Source organism: Xenopus tropicalis, chromosome 1 (assembly GCF_000004195.4).
Source record: "Xenopus tropicalis strain Nigerian chromosome 1, UCB_Xtro_10.0, whole genome shotgun sequence".
Lineage (NCBI taxonomy): Eukaryota > Metazoa > Chordata > Amphibia > Anura > Pipidae > Xenopus > Xenopus tropicalis.
In genome coordinates this window covers 44257408-44278470 of record NC_030677.2, presented here as the reverse complement: position 1 = coordinate 44278470, position 21063 = coordinate 44257408, and the positions used below count along the sequence as shown (strand labels likewise).

Below are 21063 nucleotides of genomic sequence, written 5' to 3'. Positions count from 1 at the left end.
TTAAAGGAAAGTAACCATGGATTCATGTCACCATATGTTCTAAATACTTTCTGCAGCTTAATTGGGCCCTATAGAATATGCAGCAACAGAGACTGGGATCTCTGAATAAAGGAATTTCCAGCTGAAGAAAACTCTAAGGGCCCCAACAATATGGTGGTAACAGGCATATGTACAAATGAGAGTGTCTGAAGCTAGGGGCATTTTCTCCACTGAATTGTGAAGTTAATGTAGTAAAAGTCAATAGATGCATTCAATTATTGCCAAAGAAGCATTAAATGGTGGTTTCATTTTGTGCTGAGCGTGTTTTCTCTGTAACCACTCATAAAAAATTAATGATATACACTTTAAAAATAGTACAAGCGTAGTATCATTGTTACTACTGTCCCACATCTCGATGTGATGTTGTTTTTTCTGTTTAGTAATTAAAATAACAAATAACAGCAACCTCGCTCTAGGAATTTAACTTATTATATATTAATTATAAAATGTAGTTGTAGGTCCATTTTCCTGCCACTCTGTCATCATAAAGCATGACACTGTTCAGCTGCCTGGGAACTCCAAGGGGTAGGACTGGCAGGTTTTTGTGGCAGAAATCATACCTAATAGGTTGGCAGTTATGTATGGCTGCCCCCCCCCCCCCCCCCACAGATCACCAAATTATTAATTTTAACTGCCATGTTGGTTTTACATATTTATCTATTCTTGCATATTTATTGCATATTAGAATTGAATTCTCAAGCAAAATCACCAGGGCAAAAGGTTTGCTTATTACTTATGCCAGAAATGCAGCCATCTGTTCTTTGACGGAATTCTTCTTTGACTGTGGCGGCCATAGCCACTAACATTGTAAAAAACAAGGTGGGTGGTGAGTTGGAGCAGATACATCTATTTTGGATAAGTCTAGGGCAGCCTAAGTAGAAAAACAAACTATTTCTTTGGGCATAATGGGTTATTATAGTATTTGGGTGGCAGAATAGTAGCCTAAGTTGCTCAGGAGAGAACTAAAACAATATATAATATAGGATATATATATATATATATATATATATATATATACTATATTAGTAATATAAGGAAGTATACTAGTTTTTGCAAGCATCTTTTTTGTTTCATAAAAAATTACCTAGGCTGTAGACCAGTCAGAAGGTTATAATGCACTCAAGGGGTATCATCGGACATGGTTATGTCCAGGAAGGATTTAATGACGTTGTGTCATTTAATAACATGCTACTCCAGTGTAGCTACTGATTTTACTATTAGATAAGCTTACAAAAAACATTTTTCATGAGGCACTAATTTCCTGATATTTTGGATAACTGATATTTTTGGTGAGTTACTTTAAAAATACACACTTATGGAACAGGTGTATGGGAGGGTGGTACCCCAACATGCACTAGTACTTGCTTACTGTACTCCAGACTGGATCAAAGTGCCTAACTCCCAGCAACTCCTGGTAAGCATGTGTTACACCGGACGCTCTACTCTCAGGTGGGCCCTCACTGGAGGAAGGGTTTACCACACTGATCCTGCACACCACACTTAGTTGCTTAATTACTTTGGGCACCAGACATTCTTGAAACAGTTGAACAATTTATTGATGAATGTCTTACGATGTCTTTCAGGTGTGTGCTCAATTGATCATGCAGAACTGGACAGTAAGCACTCATAGATACTCTCACATTAATGGTACTCACACAATGTCTCATAAAGCTTAGGCAACATCCAGAGGTAGCATTGCTTGGCTTTGGTGAACAAGTATCAGGAAGCACTCAAGCACCCTTATTAACCCGTAATGAGATAAGCCCACTATTCATAAATACTAGATAAACCTAGGCCTCTGTGATTAACATAATAATCAATATGCAAAAAAAAAACGAGCATAATAATGTCCATAAAAAGTCCACACACGGTGAAAAAAGTCCAAAACTTTTTAGATCCTAGGGTAAGGTAGTCCATCCAAAAGTGGAAACAAATTACATAACAAAAAGTTATACATAGATTCAAGAATAAGAAATAACCAAAATCTTACCTTACATGGGAGGGAATGAATCAATTAACTGTCCCTGCAGTATAAAGGTAGCTGAGTTCTTATCTGCTTTAGTGAACAATCCCTATCACTGGGCAAAACCCACCGATGCGAATTTACTCTAGGAATCTACCTATTCCTGGGCCTAACTTCTTGGGTCCCTATAATGACAGAGTACTAACTCTTACTAGTCTTCGTGTTGGAGCTTCTGGCTGCTTACTAAATAATCTGGAACCTGTCTTTCACTCCTAAAGTGAACTATTACAAAATCTGTCCTGGCGCTTACTTCTCCTATACTGGGCCTTCCATCGCCTTGGCCCTCTGGAGCTCACCTCCTCCAGAAAGTGGGGGAACCAAAAGAGAGAGAACACATGTAGGCTTCCCTTTTTATCACCCTGGGGAAACCTGGCACCCCCAACTTATCAGGATCCAGCCTAGCTGGCTAACTCAATCCCAGGGGTTAAAGATGTAAAGCTTTGCAAAATATTTACCTTTCTACACTAAAAGGCAATAATAATGGCTGAATAAAAACATTTTTTTTGGGCTGTGTGAGTAGGTTAACAAGCTTGGGCAGCTAGAGGTTGGGATTGTTTTTGCTAGAACACAACTGTTGTGGACCTTTGATCTTTGAAGTAAATATTCCATCATAAAGATTCCATCATCAGAATTCAAATCCATGACAAGCTATTATGCATTAGCAATATAAATTAATTGGAGCTAAAATGATCTAATTCTATTGATTAATTCTCCATGTGTTTTCAATACCCCAGAAATGTCTAATTGTAAAGCGCCAGAGAGGACTTTAATGTTTAACAGGCCAGTGTACCACAAACCTCACTCGTGCCCAATGGAGTTAACATATATTATTATGGTACTTCGGTAGACTGTCAGCGCATTGGCTCTGTCAAGTACATTTTACTATGGAAATTTATTTCAAGTGGACTCTCAGTCTCAAAAACACCACAGGAATGTTCAGCTTCGCCCCTTCATCTAGGATGCAAGAAGAGAGAAGTGAATTTCCCAGAAAAGCAATGAATTCTTGTTGGCACATTCAGGAATCTCTTTTATGCATGCTTCATTTTCCATCATTTTTCAGGGAATGGTCATTCTAAACCTGCCTCAGTGTATGAATCTACCAACATATGAATAATTCCCATCTCTCCTTACCCTCTCTTCTCAGTGATGCCTACACAGTTCAAAGGCTAAATGACTTATACTAACTATTGCTCATTATCCTACTCTGATCGTTACAAACTGACCTACTTCACTTTACCCTAATGTTGCAAAAAACTTGCACAGTACAAAAGTGCAACAATTATAAAAGATTTCTTTCCTGAGTAAACTGACATCCGTGTAAAATATATACTTTTAGAAACCAGCTAAACCAGATTTCCAATTATGGTTTTGTCTAAAGCTTACATTTTCCATGATTTGTTAAATGCTAAGCAAGCTAATAAGGCATGGACGTAACATAAGCCCGTAGGATATATATCCTGATTGTCAGCTACACTTAATTAAGGACTGATCATTAATGATCCCTTTCTTTACCCTGTTATTCTCATTAAAGGCTGGGCCAGGTGTCATTATTAGGCAACATCTGCACAATATTATGAATAACCAAAGTGAGGGTTTCATCATTTTATGAATTTATGATAAACTATGTATTCTAAGTTATATATATTTATAATTTGGCCAGGTATAATATATTGCCTAGTATAGTAATGTGGGGCTTAAGCCAAAGGTAATTGTTATAGATGAACAGCATGCAAGAGCAATGATGGATTCGCAGCGAAATTTATATTTGCCAAAAAAATATTCAACAAGACAAAAAAGTCACTGAGACAAAAATGTTGCAGAGACTAAAGTTGCTGCAAAAAAACGCCCATTAACTTTAATGCATTTGGAATTAAAAAAAAATCACAGTTTTTCGGCAAAGCAAAAGGGGACAGATTCGCTCATCGCTATGCAAGAGCATTCAGCTAGCAAGCCCCTTACTGACACATGGCTGATAAATAAAATGTATATCCAGCATCTACAAATATATTATTTGTTGGCGACAAATGTCCAATTTTATATTAGCTAGGTATTCACTTTATAGTTATGTAGAATGGCATGGTATCTGTTATCTGCCACAACACATGCCCTGTATCCCAGTTTTATTTGAATAACCGGCCCCATGGCTACACATTATCTTATTTATATAAATCAAGCAAACACACAATTTTTGCCAGTGCCTGGTAACATCTCATACTTAAATGCTTGAATTGTCTGATAGCAGTAAAAAATCAGACATATCTATTCCGCTGTGATTGCTCTTTTTTTATTTGAACAATCATGCTGTTTTTCTTCTAATATGCACTTCGTATTTTTTGAAAAGCTATTGTCAGCCAGATGTTTTAATACACATTCTGGAAGCTAACAAATCAGCTGCAGCACATACACCCACCCCAATTCTGATGCCCGAGAAATGCCCTGAGAAATGCCAGAGATATGGCAGGACTGTATCCAATGGTGTAGTAACCAGCCTGAGGAGCTGAAAAAGTGATTTATCAACGTTTGAATTCAAATGTTGTTTTGGAGAGTTTGTAAACCCATTAAAAATAATGAGCAGAATACAAATTTGATGGATTCTAATTTTCTCACAGTTTTATTCAATTAAGGTGATTTACGTTCAAATCTTTTAATAAATAAGCAAAGATTCGAGAGGTAACATTTTGTGTGTACTGGTGCACACTGTTATCCCCGTGTGTATTGTTATGAGATCCATTCTAATATTGCATTTCACTTATAATAATGTTTGAATTTAAAAATCCTGACTTCTGAATTAAAAAAGACTTTTTATTTTTCTAATTATTTTTAAATCTATCTACAGTTGTTACAGTAGATTATATGCAAAATAAAGTGCTTTCATTTAAGAATCTAAATGCTGAGTTACCAGAGATTAGATAAAACCTATTTTGAGAAAATTAGTAAACATTTACAATCATTTCTGAAAACATAAGATTAGTTTGGTTTCAGAATTCTATTCAAGTGACTTGATTCAATAATCTGTCTAGTTATGTGCCGGACTAATTTTCAAATGCTATAAAACATTTCTGTACCTATTTAATCCTATTTAATCTCCAAGCTTCAAGCTTCTAGGAGCCTAGAGTATTTAGAGTAAATGGGATTTTGGGTAAAACATACAGTTTCAGTCTCTTTTCAAGACTAATTTGTCTACACTTCCTTCAGTTTGCATGCATGGAATGGGTTAGGTTTGTTAATAAACTGGGAGTCTCTTGAACTCCTCTTTTCCATGTGCCACCAGCACAAGTAGCAGACCTAAATACACCCCCTACATCATGTGTCTGTTGTCATGCACACCTATGTCACCGAAGTAACATAACGCACAGCGGCGTGTGATGCCACTTCTACTGAGCAACAAGGCCCCCCAGCTCCATTGCTGGATTTCAGCTGGAAATCAATGGTGGAGGGGGGTTTAAATTTAAAACCAATTATCTAGGAACCCAAGGACCACAAGCCAAAATCTGCTGCCAGGGGCCTTAAAGTGATACTGACACTAAAAAAGTATAAAGTATAAAGTACATTAAAAGTTACCTATTTGTCATATTGATGGTTTTTCACTGATAGCTCTGCTTTTGTAAGTAATTGTTACTTGAAGTCCCTAAACCTGACTGTTTTGCCAACCTGACTGTCCCTTCTCAGCCTGTCAGTTACAGCTTTTAATGCTAACAGCCTCCTGCTGCACAAATATGGCAGCCCCCTCATAGGGGAACATGGGGTTCTGATAAATAATGTAAAAGCATTGGACATATACTTTTATGATAAAATTATAAATGGGGTGCAAAGACAATGTTATGATAGATATAAACAAAGGTTTAATTTCTGGTTTCAGTATCTCTTTAATATAGGGCCCTGATTATAAGTTAGTGTCTTTAACACCACACATCCAATCACTTACCAAATCTTGTTGTATTTAGCTGTGCAACTTTATCCGAATACACCCTTACCTCAGTTTAGACACAACTAAAACACTTATGCAGTCTCTTATAATTTCCCGCCTTGACTATTGGAACTTACTCCTTGCAGGAATTCCAACACATCACTTTTCACTACACCAATCTGTTCTAAACGCTGCTGCCAGACTCATTCATCTATTTCACCATTCCACATCAGTCACTCCCCTATGCATAACTCTTCACTGGCTCCCAATCTCCTCTAGAATCAAAATCAAATTACTGACACTCACATATAAGGCCCTCACATTAATGAAGCCCCTTTCAATATTTTAGCTCTGATCACAAAATATGCTCCTTCACACAACCAAGTCCTGCCTCTGATCTTTGCATCTTTTCTCCAGTCATCACTTTATCCCATTCCCAACTTTAAGACTTCTCCCGGGCTTCTTCCTGTCTCTGGAACTCTCTGCCTCAATCAGACTCTCCCCCTTCCTTTCAAACTTTCAAACACTCCCTAAAGACTCATCTGTTTAGGGAAGCATATTCAGTTTATCTAGGTTGATTAGACATTCATAAATCATCAACCTCTTTTCATATTCCTTTTGTTTGAAATATACCCTTAAATCCTTTAGATTATAAGCTCTTGTGGGTAGGGCCCTCTGATCCTATTGTTACTCTGTAAAACCTTGTTTGTTAAATTATTGTAAAATTCCTGTTTGTTAGAATTGATGTAAAGCGCTAAATAATTTGATAGCGCTATATAAATAATAATAATGATGATGATGATGATGGAAAATCCTTGTAACCCAGTGGTTCCTCAGCAGTATGGTTGCCACTTCTCTGGCTTGGAAGGACATTCAGAAGGCCAATTAAGGAGAGATTTAGGGGGAATTTCTAGTTGTTCGGGATGCACCCTGAGTCTTTCACGCTTAAGTTGGTAGAAGGGGCATCCATTGGCAAATTCTTATTTCCCTTCCCCAGTCCAAGCCCATGTAATATCCTCTATTTCCTTTCCTTGTTCCTATTCAGTTTGTATTGACCCCCAACTCTGTTTAGAGCTTGGCTTGTTTACTCAGAAGCTCAGAGCTGGCAGGGTTCTGGCTACTCATAAGGGCCCCTCTTCCTGCCCTGCTGTTTTACTGTCTGTCCTTTCTTGGATGTGAATATGAACATATGCAAGCATGGGATGTGCTCAGTAATCTTACTAATATTTGTAGCTTTGTAGCTAAACTACAGCTTTGTAGCATATAATTGTAATCCCTGCCTTCAGATTTGTAAATTAGATGTAATACTTGCAAACAGATCCATATTTTGCCATGATATATATTGGATTAAGGCAGATTTCTCTTTGATGCTCTATATAATTTTTAATGGCATATTGAAGCTGATCGTATAGGTGTAGGAATTATTTAGCTATTATTTAATCTTTTTGACAGGAATTTTTAAAATAACAAAGTAGCCTACTATTGTCTTTCTATGGTTTGAATTTATTAGTGACAGGTTTTTAACTAATGCATAACATACACCTTCTTGTAACCAGAATGATTGGAAGACTTTCTTTATTGTGGAGGCCTTGTATGGCTTGATCATTTTATTATTTTTGTGAAACTTTTTTGTACTTTGCGACAAAATTTATGCGACAAAATCATATTTGTTGCAACAAGTACGAAAGTTTCGGATTCATTAAAGCTTCGTTATCATGACTTTCCTTTGGCCAGGTTGGAGCTGCAGAGTGCCATTGAGCCCTATGGGAGACTTTCCTTGGGCCAGGTTGGAGCTGCAGAGTGCCATTGAGCCCTATGGGAGACATTCCTTTGGCCAGGTTGGAGCTGCAGAGTGCCATTGAGTCGTATGGGAGGCTTTCGGATCGCCAATACGATATTACGTGACTATTAAATTTTTTCGGAAGCATTTTTGTGACATTTCCGATCATCAGAAATTATCGTTTCTAATCCGAATTTTACCCATTTCGTGATTCGAACTCGTACTTTGATGAAGCTGCCCCTATATGTAAGTAAAGTTATTAAACAGGTATTTAAGCAGGGAACTGTCCCTCTGCTTATAGGATATAATCCTAAGCAATTTAGTAATTTAATTAAATAAAAAACATTTTAATGATTTCAGTTAACTGTAAAATTACAACAGAAAGCAGTGTTTTTACTTTGCTATTCCCTTTTGAGTCTGCCTATGGAAACAATGTTTCAGATCTTTGCACACTTTTTTTTAGCTTTTCTTCTTTGTTCATGTCCAGATGCAGCGTTGCAATAATAGACGTAGCCAGTAAGAGGAGGAAACTGTAGTAGACTGAAACTGCTTTCAGTCGAAATTACACTTACATTGCAAATAAAATCTAATATATTGGTAAATGTTTGATCAGAATTGCATTTCCTTTACCCATGCATTATGCAGAAATATGTTTTCACTCCTTGGGCAGACTAGAAGACCAAGGGCCAACCAGTTATATGACCTCCAGGGACTCCATGGCCATAGATAACCTGTCCCCACTGGTGTCTACCCCTCTCCTCAAGCTGCCATGGACCATGGCTCATCTTGCCGCTGCCTTCCAATCCACCACCGCAGACCCCAGGCTGCTGCACACATTACTGCTGCACAGACCTGGAGCCGTGGAGGCCACTATTAATTATGGTGGCTCAGTCCAACTTTGGACAAATTATTGTCATATAAGAAACTTTCTAAACATAACCAATTAAAATAATGAAGTTATACTTCACTTTTACATACAGGCTTTGAGTCATTTTTTTTAGAATGAACAAATACATCTATCTTTATACTTGATTCATCTGTACTGTCTTTTAAAAGAAACTACACAAAACCTTTATGTAGAGAGACAAGCATGAGCGGGTTAGCAATGCTTTAATTTGATTATTTCAGAAACAGTACAGAATTGTTTATATATGTGTGGAAATTTTCTTATTTTCATGACATGAAGCATATACAGGTATGGGACCTGTTATCCAGAATGCTCAGGACAGGACCTGGGGTTTTCCAGATAAGGGATCTTTCCTTAATTTGGATCTCCATAACTTTGCTAAAAATCATTTAAATATTTAACAAACCCAATAGGTTTGTTTTGCCTTCAATAAGGATTAATTATTTCTTGGTTGGGATCAAGTACAAGGTACTGTTTTATTATTACAGAGAAAAAGGAAATTAAAAAAAAATTAAAATTAGAATTATTTGCTTATAATGGAGCCTATGGGAGATGGCCTTTCCGTAATTCAGAACTTTCTGGATAATGGGTTTCCAAGTAAGGGATCCCATACCTGTATTATATTTTTGTTTATGTGATCATTCACCTTTAATATCCGGGACCACTAGCCACCCACTTGGTAACTCTGATTGCAGGAAATATCAATTGGAAAAGCACTGCACTCTTTGACATCAACAGAAACTGATATGCGCCCCTCCCACCCCCCAATATAAAGATAAAATCCATCCTTTTTCAGCTCTAGTCCTATTTCAAACTTGTAAGTGGAACCTCACCTGCTCATTCTATCCTACCACTAAACCAGGCTATGATGGACAGTCTACCCTAACTGTCACTATGGCTGGGGTTATATGCTTCAGTCTAGACAGTCAGCTTCTTGCTATGCCAGCACACAGTTTATAGACAGTCTTGTTTACAAGCATATGAAAAGTGACGTAGGCACAAAGAGTCTACTACTTGAGTACAAGGAGTCCTTATTTAGGTTCTGCTCTTCTTTTACTTTTATTGTTTTATACCTTTGTCAATGAGATCTGGTACTTGTATCTTGTATGAGACTATTAACAAATATGCTAATATACATTAGGGAACACATAAGGGCTAAAATGTTTGTTTAATATTCCATATAAAGAACAGGTGGGATCTATCATCTGGGCACTCATTGTACAAATATCTCTGAATTACAGCAATGCAGCTTTCCATTTGTCCCAATTCAAAAATTATTTATTTTTGACTGATTTGTTTTGACCCTGTAATAAAAAAATAACAGTACCATGTACGAGATGTAAAGTGAGCATAGCTACCACTTTCAATAGCCAATGCATTTAAAAATAAGTTTGAAAATGTTTGATTAACATGTATAGGAAAGATGCTTAGAATTAACTTTGCTTTCACTATGCAAAAAATTGTTTTTTGTTAGAGTAACCTTTTAAAAGTTTTGAGGTACTTGAGAACATGTTAATAGCAGATGCTTCCATTAGTGATCCCCTGGTTAAAATGTCTTTGATCAACACTGACTCTAACCCTCCCTAACCCAACCTGAGCTCGGCCTAGCTGGCTTGTTTATATGCCAGAGCCCAACCCACCCATCTCTAATGTCACTAGAGGAGCAGTGCAAGTATATAAATAACAGTAGCAGTCCATGTCTGCTGTCAGAAGCTGAGCAAGGACAGGCAAACCTGCAGGTCCTAGGGGTTTGATCTAACACTAGCTTACTTCTCTAAAAGAGACAGTGAATTCATTTATTTTTTTAGCCTTGAACATAGCAACATATCCCAGATGTGCCACGTGAATCAAAGCATCATATATGTAAAGTGCTAAACTGCTAACAAAGACAAACTATCTAGTGTGACTGTGGTTGTGATAAAGTAAATACTGATGTATATTATTATACAATGTCATGTGACCATGGTATGGTATTGAGGGCATCTATATAACAGAAAAGCTTGCATGGTATGGAAGGCCTATAATCTGTTTTAGAGCACAGACACCTACAATTAACCCAATGAATACGGTTCTGACTGTGTTAGTCAGTGCTGTTTTGCGGAGAGGCAGGTAGGGGGAGGTACTTCAGTGTCCCCCTTCCCACCACTTAACTTAAATGTCATGTAGATTCGCAAGTTGGGGAATAGCAAGAGGGACAGCCCACAACGGGGCCCTGCCCTTACTGCCTGCCCTATGGTGGTGGAAAGGACAAAGCTCCACTGTACCTCCTGACCCTGCCCTCTGTTCCTCATGCTGGACAACCGCAGAGTGCAAGTGTCTACTAAATGAGTACTAAAAAATGTGATACTACTCCCCTGACTGACAGTAAACATGGGATTTGTTGCTCTGGGATTTTTGACCTGGTCAGGCCCGGACTGGCAATCTGTCCTTTCTGGCAAGTTCCAGAGGGGCTGCTGTAAGATGCCAGAGACAATCACTATTTATTGGGCTGCTGGGGGCTGGTTGGGCCTCTGTGTACTGGAAATGCCAGGGCCTGTTTTGGCTCTCAGTCCAGATGCATTAATGTATTAACCTTAATGTTAGGGATTCACTGTGGTGTATGTTATAATGTTGTTTTGCAGTAAAATAAACACAACTTGATTGAGTTCAGGAATTGTTTCCTAAATTAATTTATATTTACCATGGCCTTGCTTTATTTTCAGTAATTAAAAATATATAAAAGGGAGTACCTATGTTAGAAATCATTTGAGACAAGCATTTATTTTTTTTTCTTTACTAAATACACAGAAAATGAGCCCTTCTTACTTAATATATTCCCAGTCTCTGGGAATATTGTAACATTATATTGATAATTCCCCTGGGATCTGGAGTAACTTCCACCTATTATCAAACTGATTTCTAGGCCACAAAGCAAACTGCTATCTTGCTGTGTTTTTTAATAGAGTGTGAGAGGCTTAACATGACAGAACGAGAAACACACTCTTTGGGGACAAGAAACTGACTTAAGGATTCCAGAGGGAAATTATTTGGGGAAAGAATTAATGTTCCTTAGAACAGATGCTATAAAACAAGGGCATGTATGAGAACATGACAAAACCGGGGAACCAGATGTTGCTATAGAAACAAATGCAGAGTTGTTTTAATACATGTAATTTTCTAAAACTGGATTTAGGGAAATTTAGTGGAGGAGAATATCACTTTAATTAAGGGGGTTAACGGTATATTGCACACAAGTTTTTGAGACAAGAGAGAAACATCTAAAAGCAGAAACAACATTTCCAGCATTACTAACCTAATCGTAAACAAGTGAAATCACATAAGGAATTTAACTAATCTTGAAGATCAAACTGAGATGCACAATTAGCCAACTTGTGCACTCGTCTAAGGTGTGTCGTCTGGGTTAGTTGATCCAGTTGATAAAGAAACCCAGAACTTTGTTTAAATCTGCACTGTTCTATGCCAAAAAAAACCCTTTTAAATGGATTAAATGGATGAACCTTGTGTCCCTGACTGTGCATCAGTAGGTCAGCCTTGTTAAAATGGTTTGAGAAACCATGGCTAGATACCTGTCTTGTAGACCCCTGGCTCCGGTGGAGCCTCTGGATCTCCGACTGATATTACAGATTATTATAATATTGTAGTTGGATATAGTCCTTTTCAGAGTTATACTTTTGCAAAGTGCAATAAAGGGTTTTAATAGCAGATGGCAGGAAAAAACCTGGTGGGCTCCGGCTTTCATGGGTCCCACCAACCCAGACCTGCTCCCTGTGGACGCTGCAGACATCCCCCTGCTGATTCACAGTCACAACTTAAGAAGGCGATTGGAAATAAAGGGTATGTGGCACAGCATGGGTTGGGGAGTGGGGGGGAGGTGCGGACACTAGAAGGGGGGCCCTTGAGGTCACATTGGGGGTCCTTTAAGTTCTAGAATGCAGGGATCATCCTATAAATACAGTGATGCAAGCAGTTGTTGTGAGGAGTGGGCTGGTTTACTTATCATTCAGATGTCAAACAGGGAGTACCAATGGACACAGGGTTCTTGAGTCTGAAAGTGCTGCGTTCTGTACCTTGCACAGGATTTGTAATCTGCTTTTTGTGTCTTATTGTGAACTATTAACAGCACATTATGTATAACAGAGTCTTGTCCTGGCTGTTTCTTAAATGTCAGTTGTTGTAGTTGGTGTGTAAATTAAATAAAAATGCAAAAGAAAAATATCCATTCTCCAGTGTTCCAGCTGTTGTTGTACTACAACTACCTACATTCCTCAAAAGCTGAAAGGATATTGTTGGATTATTATATAAAATAAATGCAGGTGCACAAGCCTTTGGTCAGCACCATTCAGATCAATGGGAGCTGTCAGTCAGTAAGAGGGTAATACGATGATTTAGAGGCTTAATAAATAAACCCCTTAGCTTATGCAAATCCATATTTCAGTTTAACCTTTGTTATACCAGGGAAGGAAGGACCACGAGAGAGGTGCATCAAGAGGCATCTCTCTCATGGTCATTTCTTCTCTGGTATAACAGAGGTGTCTCCACTGCTGCTGAAACCAATTATTTGGTAAAATATTGAATTACAATTGATGTTCTTACTGCTTTAAAAACAACTGCATCCCATTGCAGAAACGTGCTCCGCAGATGTTATGCCGGGGAAGGTGTTAATATTGGATAATCTCGTCACTGGGTTCAGTATGGATTCTGACAAAGCGACCACAATAGCAACTGTTGTAGTGGCTAGTCATGTGCTTTCACCCAGAGACTTCATTGGCATACTTGGAATTAAAGAATAACATATATGTATTTTGTAGCAATATCATCTGCAGTATTATAATAAATATGGATCAGGCCTAGTTGTGTGAGCTTCTAGGTAGGAGTGAACTATAGGTACAATGTAAGGATCAAGCAGAAAATCCAGGGTGGGGCTTATTGTGTCTTTTCATGCTACCTTAAAAAAACATAACATTCCCCTTCCATCAGCCTCATCACAATGGAAAGCTCAGCTTTGCAACACACCCAGTGCCATCCCAGATGTACACCCCCCTGTTAGCACTTGGCTCTTAATCCACATGCTTAATGCAGAATTCTTCTGTTCACTGCCTTCAAATAAATAACCATGCTTTTTCATTCTAAACCAGTACTATTTGCTCACAGAGGTACAGTATAAATGATACTTTTCCTTAAGTATTCACAGAACACAGTCAAAAAGTAAGTTTTTTTTAATTTTAATATAGGCTATATGCAGACAGGCTGTAACAGTTGGTAATATAAAAAGAGCTGCTATGAGCTGGGGGAAGGGTGCTTTTCAATAAATCAATAGCATCTCAATGCAAATTAGGAATAAAGAGGTTAAAAAGCCCCTGGTCATTAAAAAATGACAGCCAACACAGAAGCAACAATATATCCAGGGGAGGTATTAGGGTAGGGCAGAGGCACACTGGCCCCTTGTAAAAAAATGTTGATTAAAGCCGAAACAATGTGTATTACTTAACAATTCTTCTATCCATCCAGGGTGTCAAACCTGCATCCTCTGCAGCCAAAATTTGGGAGCTGTAGTCCGACAACCTCAGATAATAGCAGGTGGGACACCCCTGCTGAGATACATTGATTCACACATTTAACTCCAGGTTTAAAAATATAATATTATAGCACTATTACTTTCGTGTACTGTAGTTATTAGGCTGAACTATTCTGTTGCAATCACCACATAAGTACCAGCAAGCAATGAAAAAGGTAATAAAGAAGGAAAAGAAAGTATCACACAATATGTACCAGCAACCAAACATCTCTCTACTCCCTATTGTGATGACAGTCACAGAGCCTTTATTGCTCTTTAGTGCACAAAGAAGGTGCGCAGTGTAAGGGGCACTTTGATCTTTAGCCAATATAGGAATGAATTATGGCTGCATATAATGTAATTTTGCATTTGTCCTTGGTGCAGCCAAGAAATGGCCATCTGGACATCCAGTTCATTATTGGTCAGTTAATGCTTGCTGTGCAAGGCCACACTGGTAAGCGTGGGTGCAAAAGCTTTGCACAACATGCACAAAATTGGTGGGGGGGATGGGGGACTCATTATTAAGTTTTCATGCAAATCTTACTGCTGGAGCACTTTGATAAAAGTCTCCCTTGTGATATAAATGTGCTTTTCTAAAATGCATGCACCATGTGAATCTTATACTCTGAGGAGATCATTTTGTGTTTGCAAGAAAATCATTGCAAAGAATGAATATAGACACATGGAATTGTGCCAACTATTTACTGAATACCTGCATCCATAATGTCCCTCTGGAATGCTCATCAAAGAGAATACATTATAACTGGTTGGAACCCCAAATTATGTGACTGAGCGCAGCTCAAGAAATATTATTTTAATGCTTACTGCCCCTTATGTGCCCTGTTTTTTGCAGGAGGGAAACAAGACTGGATGCACGCTGTAATGCTGTCAGGCTCTGTGTGTTTCACTCTCAGCTTGCTTCCTATTATGTTCCCTGACTGCGTGCTATGGAACACAGTGGGTGTGCTGAGTGCCGGGGTGTATGCTGTCTATTGTTAACCCTTCTGCCTCCTTAACAGGCACAACTAACACCGGCTTCTGTGCTGCAGGCTGGTCAGAAGATTTGCTGATAGCAATTTGAAAAAGTTTACTAGTCAGCAGCACCTAGAACAAAAAGGCCACCATAAATAAGAGTCCCATTGTCATCTGACACTGTATTCAAGTGCACGATAGCAGGATAACCTCTGGACTGGCAATCCATGCCAGGCAAATATTATGTATTTCAGATCTAAATCAATTTTTTACAATTAAACATGAAAGTATTTTAAATAGCAAAAAAGGACATCATTTGCCCTTATTTGATACTTAATATACAAAAATCATATTTCATGTTTACACACTTTTCTTTTACTTTGATGCCAGCCCCCTGGCACATTTTCTTTATTTAAGCAATACACCTATGTAGTGAGCGTTTGCATTATTCTGGCTGTTCCGACGCAAGCTTACTATAAGCTAAAGTATAAAGCAGCACAATTAATGATACATTGAGTTTGCACCCTTTTGCCTATTTGTATCGGTAAGTTACCCTCCCATATAGATTGTAAGCTCTACGGGGAAGGGACCTCCATCCTCTTGTGTCTTTGACTCTTAACTTATTGCAACTGTAACTGTATCTTGTATTTATTTGTATTTATTGTTATACTTTGTATTTATCTATTATCTTATTAACCCCCTGTTTGTATTAATGTATTCTACTGTACAGTGCTGCGTACACAAGTAGCGCTTTATAAATAAAAATATCCATACATACATACCCTTAATGCTGGGGATAACTGCATTGCATCATTTAAACAGAACAATTTACATTTTCTATTGTAAATTCGAGAACTGATATTAAAATGGAAGACAATTTGTCTTCATAACATTATATGGAATATGACATGTTTTAGATTGTCAGCTGTAATGAGCAAGGCCTGCATTACCTCATGTATGGGTGTGCAATTGTATACAACCTGTACATATCATGTATGCACCCATCTATTATACAGCGCTGCAGAATATGTTGGTGCTTTATAAATACTTGTTAATAATGATAATAACAATGTCTTACCTCCAGTATGAGCTGCTCAGTAGTGGTATTGGATGCCTTAGTCCCAAGGTAACACTGATTCAGCTGGTTGGGATCTTGTTACCCTGAGAGGGGAGGATGCGGCACACAGCCGGCGAGCAGTACACCTTGCTTCTACACTGCTGCTGTCGGCTTGTTTAAAAAAGCCCAGCTCTCTAAAAGGCTACACCCTTCTTTTGGGTCACTGAGCTTTCTCTGGGAACACAGCTAGTATTGAGCCGCTCAGATAACGATGCAGGGGAACCTTGCCTTTACAAGACAAAAACCTACTCCACCGCCTGATAAAGGATATGCAGCATTATCAGCCTGCATTCCATCTTCTGAGATCAGCTAATAGGAACAGCAGTCAGCAGCTCGTCAAAATGGGAGCTTGAAGGCATTCTCAGCTTTAGTAATTATCAGCTAGCACGGCTGCTTCCTACGCTACCTTTCAATAGATTTTTTTTTTTTTTAATCAGGAATATAGAACGGCATAATACAGCACACTGCTCTCCATGAGCAAAATGGCTGGTCCTTTCAGCAGGGCTGCAGATATCTCATTGGGTTGCTCTGGCTTTTGGTAGCTATGGCAACAGCCAACAGACAGGCTTACACAGCAAGCATGGCTGACCATGTGCAGGTCAGCAGCCCTGAATGCTAATTTTCTTCAATTACACTCTGTTTTACCAGTGTTTCTTGACTTTTTAATTACTGTATTTACACATACGCTCCAAATATTACTGAGCCAGGCTTTATTCCTATGTTATTTACAATCTGATTAACACTTTCCTTCTGCAGGGAGCCAGTATTTAACATTGTAATTCTAACAGCTGCATTAAGTGGCTGAGTAATAAGACATGACTATACTTCTATTAAAACTGTAAATAATAGATGATATTATATATAAATATATATATACAGAGAGAGAGAGTATATTGGTTCAGTGCACTGACAGTGCATTTTTGTATTTCCTATGGTAGCTATATATATATATACAGGCATGGGATCTGTTATGCAGAATGCTCTGGGGTTTTCTGGATAAGGGATCTTCTAAAAAATAATTTACACATTAATTAAACCAAAAAGGATTGTTTTGCCTTCAATAAGGATTAATAATATCAATATGTTAAGGTGCCCATACTCGTAAAGATCCGCTCACCTGGCGAGGTCGCCAAGCGAGCGGATCTTCTCCCGATATCCCCACCTAGGGGTGGGGGATATCGGGGGAATTTAGGCTAATTCGGACGGTTTGGCCCTGGGGCCAAACAATCGAATTATAACAACTGTTAAGGGCGCAGTCAGTTCAGGGACCACGTCAACGAACCGATGCGATCCCCGATCCGACTGAATTTTTTATCGTTTTTTTTTTATTCTTTTATCCATTTTTTATCGATATCTGCCCGATTTCAGGCCAGATATTGGTCAGGCAGGCCAGTCGTTGCTGCCCCTACACAGGCCGATAAGCTGCCGAATCAGTCCAAGGGACCGATATCGGTAGCTATAATCGGCCCGTGTATGGCCACCTTTAGTTGGGATCTAGTACAAGCTAATGTTTTATTATTAAAACAAAAAAAAAATCTAATTATTTGCTTATAATGAAGTCTATTCAGAACTTTAAGGATAAAGGATCCCATACCTGTATATACATAGAGAGAGAGAGACAGAGAGAGAGAGTATGTTTGTTCAGTGCACTAACAGTGCATTTTTTTTATTTCCTATGGTAGCTGTAGTTCTGGTCCATAGTCATCAGTGAATGGGATGAATTATAATTAAAGCAAATGGAAAGTGATGATTACATTATAGGGCCGCTGCAAACTACACCACCCACGCTCCTGAATATGGCCCTGCTCTCCTGTACCCAATACACACAGAGAGATAGGAAGAGGGAGTCAAGTGGCCAGACAAGGCTGCTGCTAACCTTGCTGCACTGCCCTGCCTTTAAGGGCTCTGGCACACGAGGGGATTTGTCGCCTGCGTTTTTTCCCCCTGGCGATTTGGCGACAAGTCGCCACGACAATACCCACGAAGAGATTTCATGCGAGTTGAGCTCCAGGCGATCTGCTACCCATGGTACCACTCAACAGTTAACCCCCCCCTCATGTTTACTCAAGTCGCTCAGAAAAGGGTCTGTGTGCGATTTGAAACAGCAGGCGATTTGAAGTAGCCTCGTATGTTTTGACGCTGGTGATTTCCATTGATTTAGCATTGGCGTCTTGTCGCTCGTCTTGTTGCCAAATCGCTCTTTTAAAAATCGCCGGCGACAAATCTCCCCGTGTGACAGAGCCCTTATGATCAGGTACAGAGAAGTGGGGCAGTATTCAGCAGTTTGGGTGGTGAAATTTAGGAGGGGGGCCTCTGCAGAGACACTGAAATGTATACATCACTTTTTAACTTTTGCAGCCTTTCACTGATTTGGTAATTAAACCATTTTTTTGGTTGATAAACTTTTAACATTTAAAATGAATCAAAAGGTTCAAAAAGTACACAAAATAAGTAGGGCCACCTAAAAATGGCTATACACAGCCTGATCCATTCGTTTGGCAAGGTGCATCTGGGTCCAATTTGGTCTGGAAGGACCAAATTGGCAGCTTTTATTGGCCCATGTATGGCCACCTAAATAAACCTTACATGGATCAATTTCAGTTATTCTTTGCCTCATTGCACCCAGGGGTACAGATGTGTGAAACCCACAGTTAAGAAAGAGTTCCCATGGGCTCTGCTTAGTTTTAAAATGTTCAGGTTTCCATTTTGTAATCTTTAAAAGGTTTTGCTTCCATCGTGAATTCAAAAGTGACAGTGTTAGAGCAATATGAATGAGACACAGTGGTGAACGATGAACCCTATGCCACTTCTTCTGATGCTGGTATCCTATTTGTGCAATCACATCAATCTTTATGTTAAAAATAAGTATTATTATACATCTTTTACTTCAGACCCAGCCTCAGTGGCACCTAGAAACCCATGGTTTCAATCACATTCACTTTGTTCAGTTTTGTCATTACCCTGCCTTTATGTTTTTGGAGTGCAGGTGGAAACCACAGTACCCATAGGAAACCCGCCCAAGTACAGGAAGCCAGTTAGTAGTGGCTGGAATTGAACCTAGGAGCTAAGTTCTGCAAATCACTTAAATCACTGCACCATGGTGCTGCCCTGTTCGTATGTACATTAAACAATACATTGATAGAGTTACAAAAAGAGACTTAAGAAAACAAAGTGCCGCTTATCTTTCTACTCATGCCCTCTGCTAGTTATCTTTCATTCTAACTTCTAAATTACTGCCTGGTTGTTAGGGTAACATAGCCCTAGCAACATCAGTTTTAGTTCTGTGGATTGTTAAGTGGCAATGGGTGTGTGTTATGCCTATTTAAACAATCATGGGGGTGAGTCACAATTTGGGCTTCTGAGGAAGTGGTGTTTTACCCACGAAACGCGTTAAGCCAAGGGATGAATATGCTCTGGTCTATATTTATTTTTAAATGATGGAAATAAAAGTTTGATTTTACCAGCTATCTTGTGCTCCGCTTTTTCACAAAATCTTTTTGGAAATTTTTGGCCCAATCGGAGGCGGCATCAAGCGTGGCAGCACGGAAAAGCTTTTTTGCGGTTGGCTATCCTGAGATTATTACAGGTAGACATTGTTTCTCATGCACAAAAAAAATGACGAGGGAATATAAAAGATTCTAGAAGAAATATTTGAGGGACTGAGGACTTTTTAATACAAGAGAAGGTTTGAAGTGAGATGTATTAATGCTGGAGTGGTTCCCTGTAAAACCAGGGTGGGGGGGGGGGCAGTAACCCAAATGATTCATTCTGTGGCCTCTGATTCATGTGATACAGTTGTTGGTGTTTATGACAGGTGAAAGCTGAAATCATCTGAATTAGTGTAGCATCTGGGAAGAGCTGAATTACTGGTGTTTTGCTGATGAGAAACTGCTGAGAGGAACTTTTCAGAAGAACTGCTGACTGAAGTGGCAGCATTTGTGTGCAGTTTGTGGCTGCTGCTGACTGTTCATTCACAGCAAAAGATGGCAGTTTAAAACATTAAAATCAGTCATGCAAATCTGTTTATGAAAGACAAAGCAATTAAGTAATTTTTGTTACTGGTCTTTTGAATCTCATCCAGAGTTCACACTTCTTAGCAATTGGTATATTATAGCCTCTTTGCTAGGCAGGGTTCAAAAGGACACATAGGGGTAGTGAATGTAGCGGGGACAATTGTTTATAGGAACAAGTTATACACTAAAACTAGAGATAATGAGGATAAAAGCAGATAGAAATGTGGAAGTGAGAAATAATGGCCTATTTCAAACTTTTTTGTTAGGCTGCCTGAACCCAGTGGTAATTGGCATATCCTGTGTTAAGATTGGTTGAAATATTATAACAGCCTATGGATTATTTGCCACTGAAATAGTTTTTTGCATGGTGAATTCAAACATTTAATAGACATCTACTGAAGTCACATTACTAATTACAGTACATTGCTCAAAATGTTAATAAGCAAAGAAGGTAAGGAGATGAAACAACTAAAAAGTCAGACTCTGTGTGTGCCTGTCCACATACAGTAGCAGGGATACACATGACCAATCCTTATACAGGGGCCACATACTTTTAATCAGCCAGTATACCCCCAATGATGGCTCACTCGCAATGTATGCTCTTGGGCTGACACACTCACATAGTCACATATAACTGTGCAGCACTGGCATGCTCTGCAGTGGAATAAGTCACCTCCTGGGCTTCTTGCAGGTAGAGGTTTGGTCACTCTGGAGCTCGAAGCCCATGCTCCTAGCAGAGCACAACAGGGGC

The 21063-nt window shown here is 38.9% G+C and overlaps 1 protein-coding gene across 17 annotated transcripts in view; it reads right to left on the bottom strand.

The window, feature by feature from the left end:
• Positions 1-16780, bottom strand: part of sorbs2 (sorbin and SH3 domain containing 2) — a 158190-nt gene extending 141410 nt beyond the window's left edge. For 12 of the 17 annotated variants that reach the window (XM_031896090.1, XM_031896099.1, XM_031896094.1 and 9 more), the window contains exon 1: positions 16261-16780. The gene's annotated coding sequence lies outside the window, so the exon portion shown is untranslated. The remainder of the gene's footprint in view (positions 1-16260) is intronic. The other 5 variants (XM_031896119.1, XM_031896122.1, XM_031896126.1 and 2 more) reach the window with 1 other exon arrangement.
• Between the last annotated feature and the right edge of the window lie 4283 nt (positions 16781-21063).